Source organism: Phalangium opilio, unplaced genomic scaffold (assembly GCF_054372755.1).
Source record: "Phalangium opilio isolate 3A_F unplaced genomic scaffold, DU_Popi_V2 ptg000032l_1, whole genome shotgun sequence".
NCBI lineage: Eukaryota > Metazoa > Arthropoda > Arachnida > Opiliones > Phalangiidae > Phalangium > Phalangium opilio.
In genome coordinates, this window is record NW_028324159.1 from 2,492,855 (window position 1) to 2,506,644 (window position 13,790).

Here is a 13,790-nt window from a genome sequence, read left to right on the forward strand (position 1 = left end):
AATACTCAGAGTCAAATACCAATACTAAGAGTTAAAAGTACTAAAGCACTAAGATATGGGCACGGAAAAACTCACAAGTTTTGTTTGGGAGCAGAAGATTTCTTGGCTTGCATCAACAGTGGTCAGAAGTAAACTGATGAGTAGCCTAGAGTGATCTGCCCTTTTATACTTTCGTGATACAATTAGAAAAAAAATAGATGCCCCTCAATGTCATAAACATGTCTTAACACGTTTGGTCTAGTCATAAAACACTCTAAATATAAATTCCATTGATAACAATACAACTGGTTCGACCACGCCCCCTTTTAAGGCCCTAAACCATCTGGTGTGGGGTCCAATTAAAGAATTGACAAAATAAATTCTTTTGTTCAAGTTCAGCCCTCTTTTATGGCCATAGAAGTATAGATGCTTTTGTTCAAGTTCAGCCCCCCTTTTCAAGGTCATAAACCAACCTGTGGGGTGGCCCCAATTAAAGAAAAATAAATTCCCATGCATCTAAGGAGCCCGAGGTCATTCATCCCATCCCAAAAGCCATAAATAATTTTGAGGAACTCTCAAGACTGAAAATAGGAATGAATTGAATAATTTAGTTAGAATTTATTTCAACGCTTTAAACATTTGAAATGTTTTTTTTTCAGCTGACGCGTTTCGTGTTGTTAAAATGTAATGTATACGACTGATTTCGTGTCGGTGGATTATTCAATTCCCCATGTATTCCTATGGGATTTTAGAAATTTTAAGTGACGCGTTTCGCTTTGGTCTTTGGCAATGTAAATGTGCAAAAACGTTTTACTTTTAACACGAAATGTGTTGATAAAAGCTAATTAACATCATACACTATAACCACTGAAAAGGTTTTGTCAAGACTGTAGTAGGTATAATAGTATTACAAAGAACAAAATTAAGGAAAAAAATATATTTATTTCGAGTTACATTTCAAGTTTTTTGATTGGTTCTTTTATAATTTAGAAACGTAATAAGGTATGGAATATATTACAATAATAGGATCTAACTTTCCTTTCGCAAAAGTTCTTGAATAAACATTTCAATTATAGCTTTCTCGAGATTAACGCGTTTAATTCTTAGTACAATATCGTCATTCGGAGTAAGTGTTGTTGGTATGGGTTGAGTTGGCGGAATGACTTTTTCTTTCTCCCACTCTTCTTGAGGGACATCTCTGTACTTTCTGTTTGGTGGCATGTCTTTAGTCAATGGTTTTGGATGAATATAGGCATGTTATTTGTTGGTAATCCTAGAAGTAATGGACAGTCTGCCTTGAATTTCTGATGCTCTTCGAAAACATTGTCGTTAGGTTCCCATCCTCGTCACAAAAATGGCATTTAACAGCGTCTGTCCCCGAACTTAAATAGTAAAACCCATGACGGGCTAGTTCTGACGGTTTTACAAACGTACTCGCAAATGCACCAAACGTTTCTAGACGGGTAATTTCTCGATTCATCTTATCCTGGCGGTGTCTAACAATCAAATGAGGTCCGTACCAAATCAGATTAAAATGGACGCTGTTACTAAGCAGACGTTAATTCGCGAAGCTCTTTCAAAGCCAGGGAAAATAGTGGTCGTTACTTTCATCCTCGTAACTGTATTTCTAGTTGAATTTGCATTTTGGTATTTTAAAAATATTACTTTAATTTCGGGTAACGCGACAAAGACATAACATGTTGAGACTTGTCAGGATAATGCCTTCGGGGCAAACACCAGGAAACAATTAAATGTTTCGTGGTAGGAAGAGTCACCAACTAACAAAGCAATAAATTCGAAAATAGATTCCATTCATAACAATACAACTGATTCGACCATACCCCTAAACCCATTAAAACACGTCTTTATAGTAAAAATAAAAACGGATGGGGATAAATTCTTTTGTTCAAGTTCTGTCCCTTTTTATGGCCATAGACCAGTCTGAACGATGTTACGTATAAATAAAAAAAGCCGATGGAATGTCTTAACACGTTTGTGTGAGTCATAAATCACTCAGATTCCATTGATAACAATACAAATGGTTTAGCTACGCCCCCTTTTAAGGTCCTAAACCATCGTGTATGTAGCCAATAAAGGACAATAAAAAAGCACCATTCAATATACCCTCAAGCTAATTATCAACCCGTACTCTGAAGAAAATCTCGCAATAAAGATCATTCAGTCCTCAGCTTTTAAACCGTAAAGACCTGCCGTAAGAATGTCCACCAAAGTAGGAGGTCGTGTTTTAGATTACCGCGTGAACGCCCGTGTTAGACTCGGGGCTGATTGCTCGGCGGTGTTTGGGGTGAAGGGATGCGAGCAAAGCCTGCTTTTGACAAAGAAGGACGGGACTATTGTTACAATCTCGGAAGACGTTTTGAAAGAATTTATGGAGGAGTGGACGGAGATATATTCAGCTATGGAAACTGGCGACTGGGGTAATTATCGTTACCTAAACTTGAAAATAAAAATAACCGTTATGGAGGGGAGTATAGTATTCGACGATGGTAGCGTATTCACTCTAACAAAGGCCGAAGCAGGGAAATTGAACGAGAAATTTAGTTTTATGAGATTTCACTTCAAGCTTTTAAATGATCAAGCCGAAGTTATTAAATGCATGTACGAAGCTATTGTAAAGCGCATGAATGATATATATCAAAAATATTATGTAAGTCGTGGTACTATGTCTCACAATGATTACGACCGTGTAAAAAATTTCCTAGCAGCGTGTATAGTTCCTTCGAGCATTTTCGAAGATTTTTGTAACTCAGTTCGTGACAAAAACTTGACGCGTAAGCTACAATTATATAATTTATTCTACATTTGCTTAAATAACGACGCGTACATTCGCGAAATAATTGGAATTGATTGTGTTCATTAAAAGTTTTTGACTAAAATTCTGATTCATAATTATAATAAGCCTAGAATAACCTACCATAAGCCTATCCTTTTCAGGATCTACAATAGCATAAGCCTAGCATAAGCCTATCCCTACAGGTATCATCCAAGTGACGTCATCAAAAATTCGCCATGACGTCATACCAATACACTAAAAATAAATTCTAATTTCCCACCAAAACCATCACGTGACGTCATCAATCCCCCCCATCTCCCCCTCCATCCCCCCAACCCCAGGGATGTCTCTATAAACCCAAAAATTTTACACCTCCCCCAAAGGGGGGAAAGAATGGGGGTAAAATTTTTGGGTTTATAGGGACATCCTTACTCTCTGACTCGTACGCCAAAATTTGCCCTATCGAGAGAGAAAAAACTATTGGCTGAAAATGAAGGCTGGATCTCTAAAGGGAACGGAAAACGCCCCCTTCCCCTGTAAAACCGAGCCCTCTTTAGTATATAATCAGGAGAAGTGATAGAGGACGGGTGAATTTTGGAACAGTCAAGGTCATTCAGTTTTTTATGACTCTTCATAAACCTATTGAAAAAAAACTATTTAACGACCGTGGCCGTTCCTTTTTTATTTTTTTATAAAGCAAACAATCTACCCTTTAGAGATCCAGCGTTCATGAACTGAGGAAGTCACGCCCCGCTAACGTCAAGAAAGACTTCCAAGAGAGGAGCTCGGGAATTCTAACAACGTTAGGAAAGGGGGAAAAATTTAACCCCCTATACATGGAGTTAAAAGGAGTTCTTTCCCCATCAGGGCCGTACGCTATGCTAGCTATTGTAATTGTTTACTTCCTAGGCTAATTTAATGGACTTCTGTTATTTGTAATAACACTAAAGTTTATTAGCCACATTGATGGAGGTATTATTTTGCTCATCCTTGGTGACGCAGAAGGATTTTGTTAGCGGAAATGTGGTAATTCTTTTGCGAAAAATTATTAGGAGACAACATTGTTAGGATATTCAAGTAATTGGAATGTTTTGAAGTTAATTGAACAAATGGTTTTAAATCAATACAAGTTGGGAAAACCAAAATATTACCTCTCCGAGTCAAGAGGTCAACTACTACAAATTTATTTACCTAGATATGGAATTATTTCTCATTTTTGAAGTAAAAATTTACGAAATATTGAAGCAGTATTCCAACAAATAGGGTACAAAGAGGGGGAGTAGAAGGCTTGACTGGAGTGTTCTCGCTTCGAAAGTTTACCTCTAAGCTTCCGGTGTGTGCGCGCATCTTTCTCTGCCCTCTTATTGGTTGAAATACAGTCAACCGGATATTAGAAGGGAAATATAACAAATAAATAAAGAAGAAAACTGGGAACACCCAAAATGTCTTGCCAAAGCCGCTAGCTTCTACTCCCCCTCTTTCCACCCTCTTTGATTCCAAGCAGAGCGAATATACAGTAAAGCAGACGACATTTTACATTCAATAAGGATCAATCTTGGACACATGGAAATCAGTCAATGGGGAAAAGAACAGGAAATGAAGTCTACGCTTCAGCTGTTTACCCTATACTCTGATAACTACATTCACAGCTGGTTTGCAGTGTAAACACTATCGTCTCGTCTCACCTCAACAATATTATTAGTTTGCCAACATGAATGTTAACGTTAAATAACTAGCTAAGCTAAATTGTAGCTAGACGCACTAATAGTCAATGCGCACCATAAAGAGAATAAAAAGTCTGTAGCTACTACCCGTTTACCATTAGCCCTTTTACTATTCTAATTGCCACCATGATCTTTTCTTCTATTATAAAATCCTAACCTGATTATTTAAGTGTGTATTTAACTTTCGGCTCACTCTAAACCGTTGATGTCTCTTCATTCCAGACACGAAAATCAAAGCCCAAAGTTTACTTTACCTCAGGCCTCAATTATTCACTCTTTGTTTCACTAAGGCTATTGCCGCTTGCGGATAATACTTGATATGCCCGCCGGAGTCTAGATCTTAGTTTTCTTCATGAAATAACTAAACAAAGAATTATTCTATATACAGATGTAGTATAGCTTAAGTAATATATAAACAGCCATTTCAAATAACAATATTAAGAAAAATCTCTGGAATATCAAAATGAAACAGAGCTTTAAAGCTACAAAAGTACTAAATGCATCTTAATTATGAAAAATACTTCCACATATTCACTTTATATTATGGAAAAAGGGAATATTAAGGTTCTGTATGATTTCTTAACACATCAACACAAGGCTAATTGCTAACGCGACGCACTAGTGTAACAATGGACGGACACACACACAGACAAAAACATAGACTGCTTTCTAACTCTTTCCGTATTAATTTTGAGTTGAGAAACAAGATTTTCTTAAATATTAAAATAAATTTAATTAATATTAAATATTTTCTCGTTAGTTGTTCGCCTTATTGAGCGTTACATCGTTTTGATAAAGAACAATTAAGCATTCTTGAGAGACTTGCCTAATATTGGCGTTTGAAATGAAGCATACGCCGGTTGCTTCGCCTTACTCAAATAGGTAGTATATAAGGGTGTCGAACTACAGTTATAAGCAAGAACAACCGCAATTGCGAAAACCTTTGGTGGTCAACCCACCTTAGGGAGGCTAGACGTTTCTCGTAACCCTAGCCGATCGCCGCGAATGTCTTAAACCAAACGATGACGATGGAGTTAGAAGCCAATGAGACAGATTGGTGTCTATGTGGAATAGACAAAAGACCATTAGATGGTGGTGTTTAGAAGGCAGTATGTACAGAATGGTGTCCAAGTGGAATGGACGAAGACCAGAAGATGGTGGTGATTAGAAGCCAGTATGTACAGACTGGTGTCCATGTGGGATGGACGAAGACCAGAAGATGGTGGTGATTAGAAGCCAGTATGTACAGACTGGTGTTTACGTGGGATGGACGAAGACCAAAAGCTGGTGGTGATTAGAAGCCAGTAAGTACAGACTGGTGTCCGTGTGGGATGGACAAAGACCAGAAGATGGTGGTGTGAGTACTCAAGTAGAGTAGCCATTTCCGTGACTGTGAAAGCAGTTCGGAAATGGCGAACACGTTTGCTCCGATTTGGAAACTGCGAACGCGGTCACGTGGGTGTAACAACAGACACACACACAGACAGACATACAGACGGACACACACGATCATTACAGAACCTCTCCGTGACATACGTCACTCGGAGAGGTAAAAAGTATTTATACACATTTAATCCTAGGACTCTCTAATTGGGAATTTATAATTGGCTAGTTGCGAGAAAAACCGTAAGCACTTTTGTTTTGTAATTATTTTTCTCCTATAAAAGGCGGGGGGGGGGGGCTTTGTTAAATCACCATTAACATTTTTAAAGATGCCTTTTTAAAACGTACTGATTTGTTGATGTAAAATATGAGAGTTGGTCAGATGCCCTTTAATCGTTAGTCGCAATTCATTTCCTTAACATTTTTCGTATTCATTATTATTGCATGATAGCGTTAGTGGTTCATGAGTGAATGTCATTAATTGGCATCTTTAATTACCGATTTCATCGAAATTGTTTTGCTTGTCAAGCGTTCATTGCGATGGTTTTAATTACGAAGTTTCTATGCAAATTGAAATAAAAGTCCACGGTGATGAACCAGAGTAACGAGTGAAGTAATTGAGGTTTAATTGATTAGTGAAGGAGAGGGTTTTGGGGTATTTCACCACCCTCGGACACGCTTCAGTAGCAATGCGCCGAATCCCTATCAGCCGAACCCAATCCCATTCGACCGAAAAACCCGCACTTTGGCGGATTTACAATTCGGTCCAATGGGACAATCCCATTGCACAGAAAAACCCGCACTTTAGCGGATTTACGACTCGGTCCAATGGGAAATTCCAATTGCACGGAAAAACCCTCATTTCGGATTTTTTCCCAATGGAATTGAAATAAATAAAATTAAATTAGCTTAAATCAATTCAACATCCAAACTTTTTCTAAATTATTGTTTTAAAACTAAGGGTTGCAAGAACAAAATAGTATTAAATCAGCAAAATATGACATAAAAAATAAAGAAATATTAGCAATTGGTTTTATTATGATATATTCATCATGAAAATGCTTTAAGCCAGCCGTTTCAATATACTTGAAGGGTATGTTCCCATTTTCCCCAAAAGGAATATTTCGCCCAAAAGATTTTTTCCCGTTTTGCCCAAGCCCGGAAGTTGAGATCTAATTTTAGCCTAGAGAAATAAAAAAGACCAAGAAAAAATTAGCCTTGTTTGACGCTTTAAAAATTTAGAGAAATATTAAAATATTTTTAAATCGAGCAATAAACGGGTGTTTTTATTAAAATCTGTCATTCTTAAAATGGAAACTGAGTGGGTTGAAACGACAAAAGGAAAACCTGCGCCCATTGTGCGCGGACAACTCTTAATGATTAAAACCGCGTTAAAGATCTTTCGTATTGGCGATGTCCGGTCGGTGATTGTAAAGTTACAGCAGCCACTGTTGGTAAATCGATCATATACCCTAAAAAGGAACACAACCATCCTTTTGATCGATCCGCGGTGATAAGAAACGAGTAGTAGGGGTCTTGAAAAAGCGAGTGTTAGCGAGGCCTTTGGATTCTGTTGGTAAAGTGAGTATGCAGGACATCACTTGGTTTGGTTTGATTTGGCTAGGTTGGGTTGTAATCATTCAGTTTGCCTTTATTGCGTTACTTTAAATACGCAGTGGGGAGAATCACTATTTCGGTAAGTGGAAGTTTCAATATTAATACTATCCTCCCAGGGGCGCCGATCATTATTTTTTTCCATGGGGGGCTGTGCCAAGGCAACACCAGAGAGTTTAGCCATAAATTGAAATTCCTTATAGGAAAATAGGAGTTATAGGTTTTTATAGGAGAGTGTATTTTAATAGGAAAGTATATAAAAAATCATCATATGATTGAGTCCATATCTTTCTACTAATTGTTCCATACTGTTATGCCACGAAATATAGTTTTTTTCTTTCGTAACGTTGTTTACAAGTCTTCCACACCGAAATTACTATTAATGGATCTAGTAGAATAACTTCGACCAAGTCAAAAAAAGAACATACTATAGGACCTTTCTTGAAATTATAGGGTAACACGGGACAGGTTCAATGATATAGCGTTTTATAGGAGTTATAGGACCGCTGGGCTCCTCGCAACATCTACCCCCATGACTCCTGGATAATTTGGTCTCTCCGACCCCCCTTTTTGCAGTCACTTATAGGCGTTTCTAAGCCATATATATATATAAGCGTATATATATATATATGGCAAAAACGTAAACAAGAAGGCGATTATGAAACATTTGTAACTACGCGTAGGCCTTGGCCTTTTTTTAAATAAACAAATCTTCCCAAAAAAACGCAGCTAATATTTTTTATATTTTCCGAGCAGATAGAACTATGAGAAGAACTGACCTCTTTAAATTTGCAAATTATACAAGATTGTCACCTTTGAAATTTGACAAATTACTTGAATTACTGCAGTCAAGACTTGCAAAATATCCAGTGTCACGTCAACCTCTTCCACCTGGGTTAAGATTAGCGTTAACCTTACGGTAAGGGAAATAATGGCAATTATGTTTTCTTTAAACTAATTGGTGAATATTTCAGATTTTTAGCGACTGGGAACAATCTGGCGTCTGTCATACTCCTTTCGCGTGTGAAAAAAACTGCGCATAACAGAATTAAAGAAACTTGCTCGGCAATATGGGATGTATTACAACCCATTTATATGCCACAACCGACTTACGAGATATGGCTTTCGGTTGCCAAAGATTTTGAAGAGAAATGAAATTTTCCAAATTGCGTAGGAGCAGTTGACGGAAAACACGTCATGATTCAGCAACCGAAAAAGTCTGGATCTTTGTACTACAATTACAAAGTAATATTCGAATTTTGCAATTCGACAGGTACTTTCCTCATCAATGTAGCTACATACTCCCCAAATACCCCTGAATCATCCTCTGAACGATGAATCTCCCTAGTGTATTTATATTCTGTTGAATGGAATTTATTATATATTATTACAAGTTTACATACTTGTTAAGTTCTTCCATTTTTTTAATAGAACATCCTGTGGATGTGGGTTTTTCTTTCTCTTTTTTTCCTTTTGGAGAGAAGTCGGCTTAGTAGCTGAACTTTGTTCAGATGCGGATGAAGTAGAGGGGCCAGATATTTCCTGGGTTGGTAAGGGTTGGTCTAAAATCCATTCTTCCTCGATAACATCTTCGTGAATTGAAAATTCTGTATCTCCAAATGCTGTGATTATCTAAACAAACACCTCAACATTACTAAGTGCTAAAGTGATCAATAATTATTTAACTTCAACATTTTCATCACTCTCAGTTGGCGGTTCGTTTTGATTTGAAATGTCAATTTCTGGCACTACTATTTATTGTAATTTAAAGTTAAATAATAGGCATACTCTCTCCTAGACACTACATCCTTCATAAATAGCATTGACTTAAAAAAATCCACTTTATGCTTTCCATTTGATCATCATCAGTTCCTTGACCACTTTTGGTAATAGTGAATGTGTCGTAAACACCGCGAAAATGATCAACTAGATTCACCACATTTTTTTGCATTCATCTTCTAAATAATATTATTAAGCCGTATTAATAACTTAAAATAGAAGCACCTATAATATACTCACTTGATAAATTCAAAGCCTGTGAAACCTCCAACCACATCATATCTTTTGTATCCCAGAACCGATATTCCTCTGATCTGCGATTCCATATTGCGTTTCTTACTTCAATTAATTGGATTAGTTTTTCCTTAAAATCATTTTCATTTTTCTTTTGCTCGGCTTTCAACTGTCGAGCCGTTTCTACCATTTTAGCTTTCTTTGATTTAGGAGGCATGTTTGTCGGGCCTTGGCGTGTATGTGAGACGTCTCCGAGTCGACTTTCACCATAGAATATACACAATTATTATTATTATATTATGTGTATATTCTATGCTTTTACAGAGAGCAGAAGCGGAAAATAAACATCGATTGGTGGCTCCTTCTCATACGTCGAAAAATTAATGACGTCAAGCGATTTTTTAAAACAGAGCGATAAAATCAAACTGAGATAGACGGGCGCGATATTTGATTTTGCGCTTGATCTTTACAGATTTTGAGCTATCGCTGCCTAAAATCGCTTCCATGAAAACAGTAGTGGCAAAAGCGAGAGCGCGATTTTTGAACTTTTTTGCGCTATCGCTGGTATTTTACCCGCTACCCGTTGCTTTGAAAACGCGGCTTTAAGCCGCTAAGGTAATCAGCGGATGTCTTCGGAAGCGCCGCGGTGGCGTACTTAACGGGTCCCGTAAAACGGGCCTTTGTCACGGTATTAAATTAATCGCGAATCCAACACGGATCAACCAGCTTCCTCAGACACCGAAGAGCAACTGATAGCATTAAAGCTATTGAATTGAATTTGGAATTTTTGAATTTGGAATTTTTGAATTTTGAATTTTTGAATTTTGAATTTGAATTTGAAATTGAATTTGAAATTGAATTTTGAATGTTTGAATTTTTGAATTTGAATTCATAACAACATACAAAATTGTACTTTTTATAGTTATACACGTGTTAAATTAACTCTATTTAAAACATATATTACATAATTCTTCTTTAACAAAAGGGTCGTCCATTAAAATAATTATTTCAAAACTTAGATGGGATGCATTTCTAAAGGGTAAGAGTTTAGATTTATTTCTGTTTCCATTAGGGCTGTTTAAAGATAGGTGGTAAAACGCGTCTTTACTCTATCAAATATATCTGGCTCCTTTTTAATTTCGTTGCATGTTATTTGCATTCGGCACATTGGGTTGAATTGTTTTCTTATAGGTTCGTAAAAAATGTCTTTACTTCTGGAATTTTTGTAAGGTACTTTGAAACTTATCTTCTCTAGAAGTTCACTACAGTCTATGTTATTATTAATTAGATTATAAATGTGGGATATTACCAGGTATTTAAGTCGCGTTCTAAAACTCATCAGGTTTAGCTCTTTTAAAATCTGCAAGTAATCATTTTTAAAATTATTTTTAAAGTTCTTACAAACTTTCGTTGTACTCGTTCTAATTTCATAATATTGTAATTGCTACACCCACCGTATACCAAGGAACAATATTCTAACCGCACTCGAACTATAGGAGGATAAAAACCGTAGGACTCTGTAAATTTTTGGCTATTCTCGAGATCGCGTATAGCTTTTTGAGGCATTGGGATTGTAGGGCTTCTGTTTGTTGACCAAATAACAATTAAGAGTCCATTAATACGCCTAAATCTATCATAGTTGTATTCCTTTGCAGAAGTTTCCTTTCAACTTGGTACAGATATCGTATATAATTATTTTTTCTTGTGTATGTTACCACATACGTTTTATCGGGGTTTAAGGGCAGCTTATTGGTCTTCCCCCAAGCATTAAGGTATCGTTCCTTTCAACCGAATTCCCAATGGACCGAAATCCCATTCGACCGAATATCCCGCAATGATTTTAGATTTCCAGCCCAATGGCTATATTCCCGATGGACCGAAATCCCAGTCGTCCGAATATGCCTCTAAAAAATACATGAATATAACTTGAAACACTGTAGCCGTAAGCGATTCGGTGGTGTAGTGGATACGATGTTGGACTGCGAAGCGATAGGTTGTTGGCTCGAATCTCCGAAAGGTATGTTAATAATATTAAAAGTAAATGTTTCGTGATACTAATTAAAACGCTCACTTTCATTCCTTTCAAGGCAAGAGATATATAGAATTAATAAACAAATTGTGCTTAAAATGAAGTACAGTCTTAATGGTAGTTCCATCAATGTCTTTAAATTTTAAATTAAAATTTTAATATTTTGGTTTCGGGTGGGTTGGGTTAGGTTAGGTTAGGTTAAGTTAGGTTAGCATAGGTTAAGATAGGTTAAGTTAGGTTAGCTTAGGTTAGGTTAGCTTAGGTTAGTTTAGGTTTGGTTTGGTTCCAATAATTCGTTGACACCTTTTCCAAAATATGCTCCTTTTAATTAGCTACCACCTTTTCCAAAATATTATCCCTTTAAATAGCTACCACCTTTTCCAAAACATTCGCCTATTAATTAGCTGCCACCTTTTCCAAAAGATTTTCCTATTAATTAGCTGCCACCTTTTTCAAAATATTCTCCTATTAATTAGCTGCAACCTTTTCCAAAACATTCTCTTACTAATTAGCTACCACATTTTCCAAAATATTCTCCTTTTAACTAGCTACCACCTTTTCCAAAATATGCTCCTTGTAATTAGCTACCACCTTTTCCAAAACATTCTCCTATTAATTAGCTGCCACCTTTTCCAAAATATTCTCCTATTAATTAGCTGCAACCTTTTCCCAAACATTCTCCTACTAATTAGATGCCACATTTTCCAAAATATTCTCCTATTAATTAGCTACCACCTTTTCTAAAATATTCTCCAATAAATTAGCTGCCACCTTTTCCAACATATACTCCAATTAATTATCCGACATCTTTTCCAAAATATTTCTATTATTGCTAATAAATTGTTCGTGGTAAGAGGCGGGCTTTTAATACTCGTATAAATAAGGTGAGGTTCGCCGTAATTAAAACGTAGTTAAAATAAGTGCAGTAATACATTTTCAACTCACATTTATTTTAACAATAATAAGTTGTGAAATTAAAAATATATTTAATGCAAAACCACACAGTATGTCTTCTTCCAGTTCAATAGAATTTCGGTCCAATGGGACTATAATAAAACCGCACCTTTGGCTACGTTCGGTCGAATGGGACCCCAAAAAAAACCCCCTTCTGTCGAATGGGAATTCGGTTCAATGGGACCAAAGCTTCATTAATGGTTTCTAGTCAATCATTTAATTGTCTGCAGTTCGACCATGTTTTAATATCTCCATCCTTGCTATCATCCGCATATGCCAAACACGACCCCTTATTGGCCCAAAGTAAGTCATTTATAAATATCACGAAGACGAACAGTAGTGGTCCTAGCGCGGAACCCTGTGGTACTTCTACCGTTGTTTTGAAACTTATTTTGTTATTCTTTAGAATATTGGTTCTGTTTTTCAGGTCGTCCTCAATCCATTGGACGATATAGTGCAGCTTGCGTGATCGAGGGGGCTGTGGTCGACAAAGGATATATGTATCTGACAAGGAAACATTTCTCATAAGCGAGAATGACCATCATTTATGTGTAAGAGACAGCGTGACAACCCGGTATTTGTTTACTTCTAAGGCTGATCATTTTAGCCATAGAGCACACATATTTATCCAAAATTTATAATAATTAATTAGCACGCTGTATATTTCCCTAATTTTTAATTTCGTGCTTGTGACAAATTTAGTTAATTTATATTTTCATGAATACATACTGAAAATCATGAAAAAACTGGACATTTTTTATTGTTTTCTTAGGTAACTTTAGAATATGCACTAAAATTATCATTAGATAATTAAATAAAAGTGTAATTGCGAACTGTTAAAAATGATTGGAAGAGCCCGAATTAAAAATATTGGTTGATTTGGTGACAGGGTTTAGTGATAGTGTGATTAAATCCATCATTTATTTTATCAGCAATTTAAACAAAACTTATCTTCGTAGAGGTTGTCGTTGGTTGAGGGAACGAAGCCTTTTGCATAGAGTTTGAACTTATCTACTTTAAACAACAAAAATTTATTTAATTTAAACAAATAATATAATTCTAAGTAATGGCACCGGGTGAGACACCTAAAAACGAACACTACACGGCCAATTGGTTTATAGTCTATAATCTGATGTTTTGAACTTTTGACCGAGGCTTACTGGAATCAATAAGTTCATAGATTATCGGCTAAATTCTAACCATACATTCTTTTGAATTAAATTATAATAAAGTTTAACGTACGAAAAAAAGAAAATTAGACCCAATTCACCCCCTTTTTATATGAAAAGTGGAAAAATCC

The 13,790-nt window shown here is 36.3% G+C and overlaps 1 long non-coding RNA gene across 1 annotated transcript; it reads right to left on the reverse strand.

The window, feature by feature from the left end:
- Positions 1-8,305: 8,305 nt before the first annotated feature.
- Positions 8,306-9,108, reverse strand: LOC149685266 (uncharacterized). The gene is made up of 3 exons (XR_016384060.1): positions 8,898-9,108; positions 8,797-8,838; positions 8,306-8,726 (listed from the first exon to the last, which is right to left on the reverse strand). It is a non-coding gene; the product is annotated as an uncharacterized LOC149685266 (long non-coding RNA).
- Positions 9,109-13,790: the final 4,682 nt, after the last annotated feature.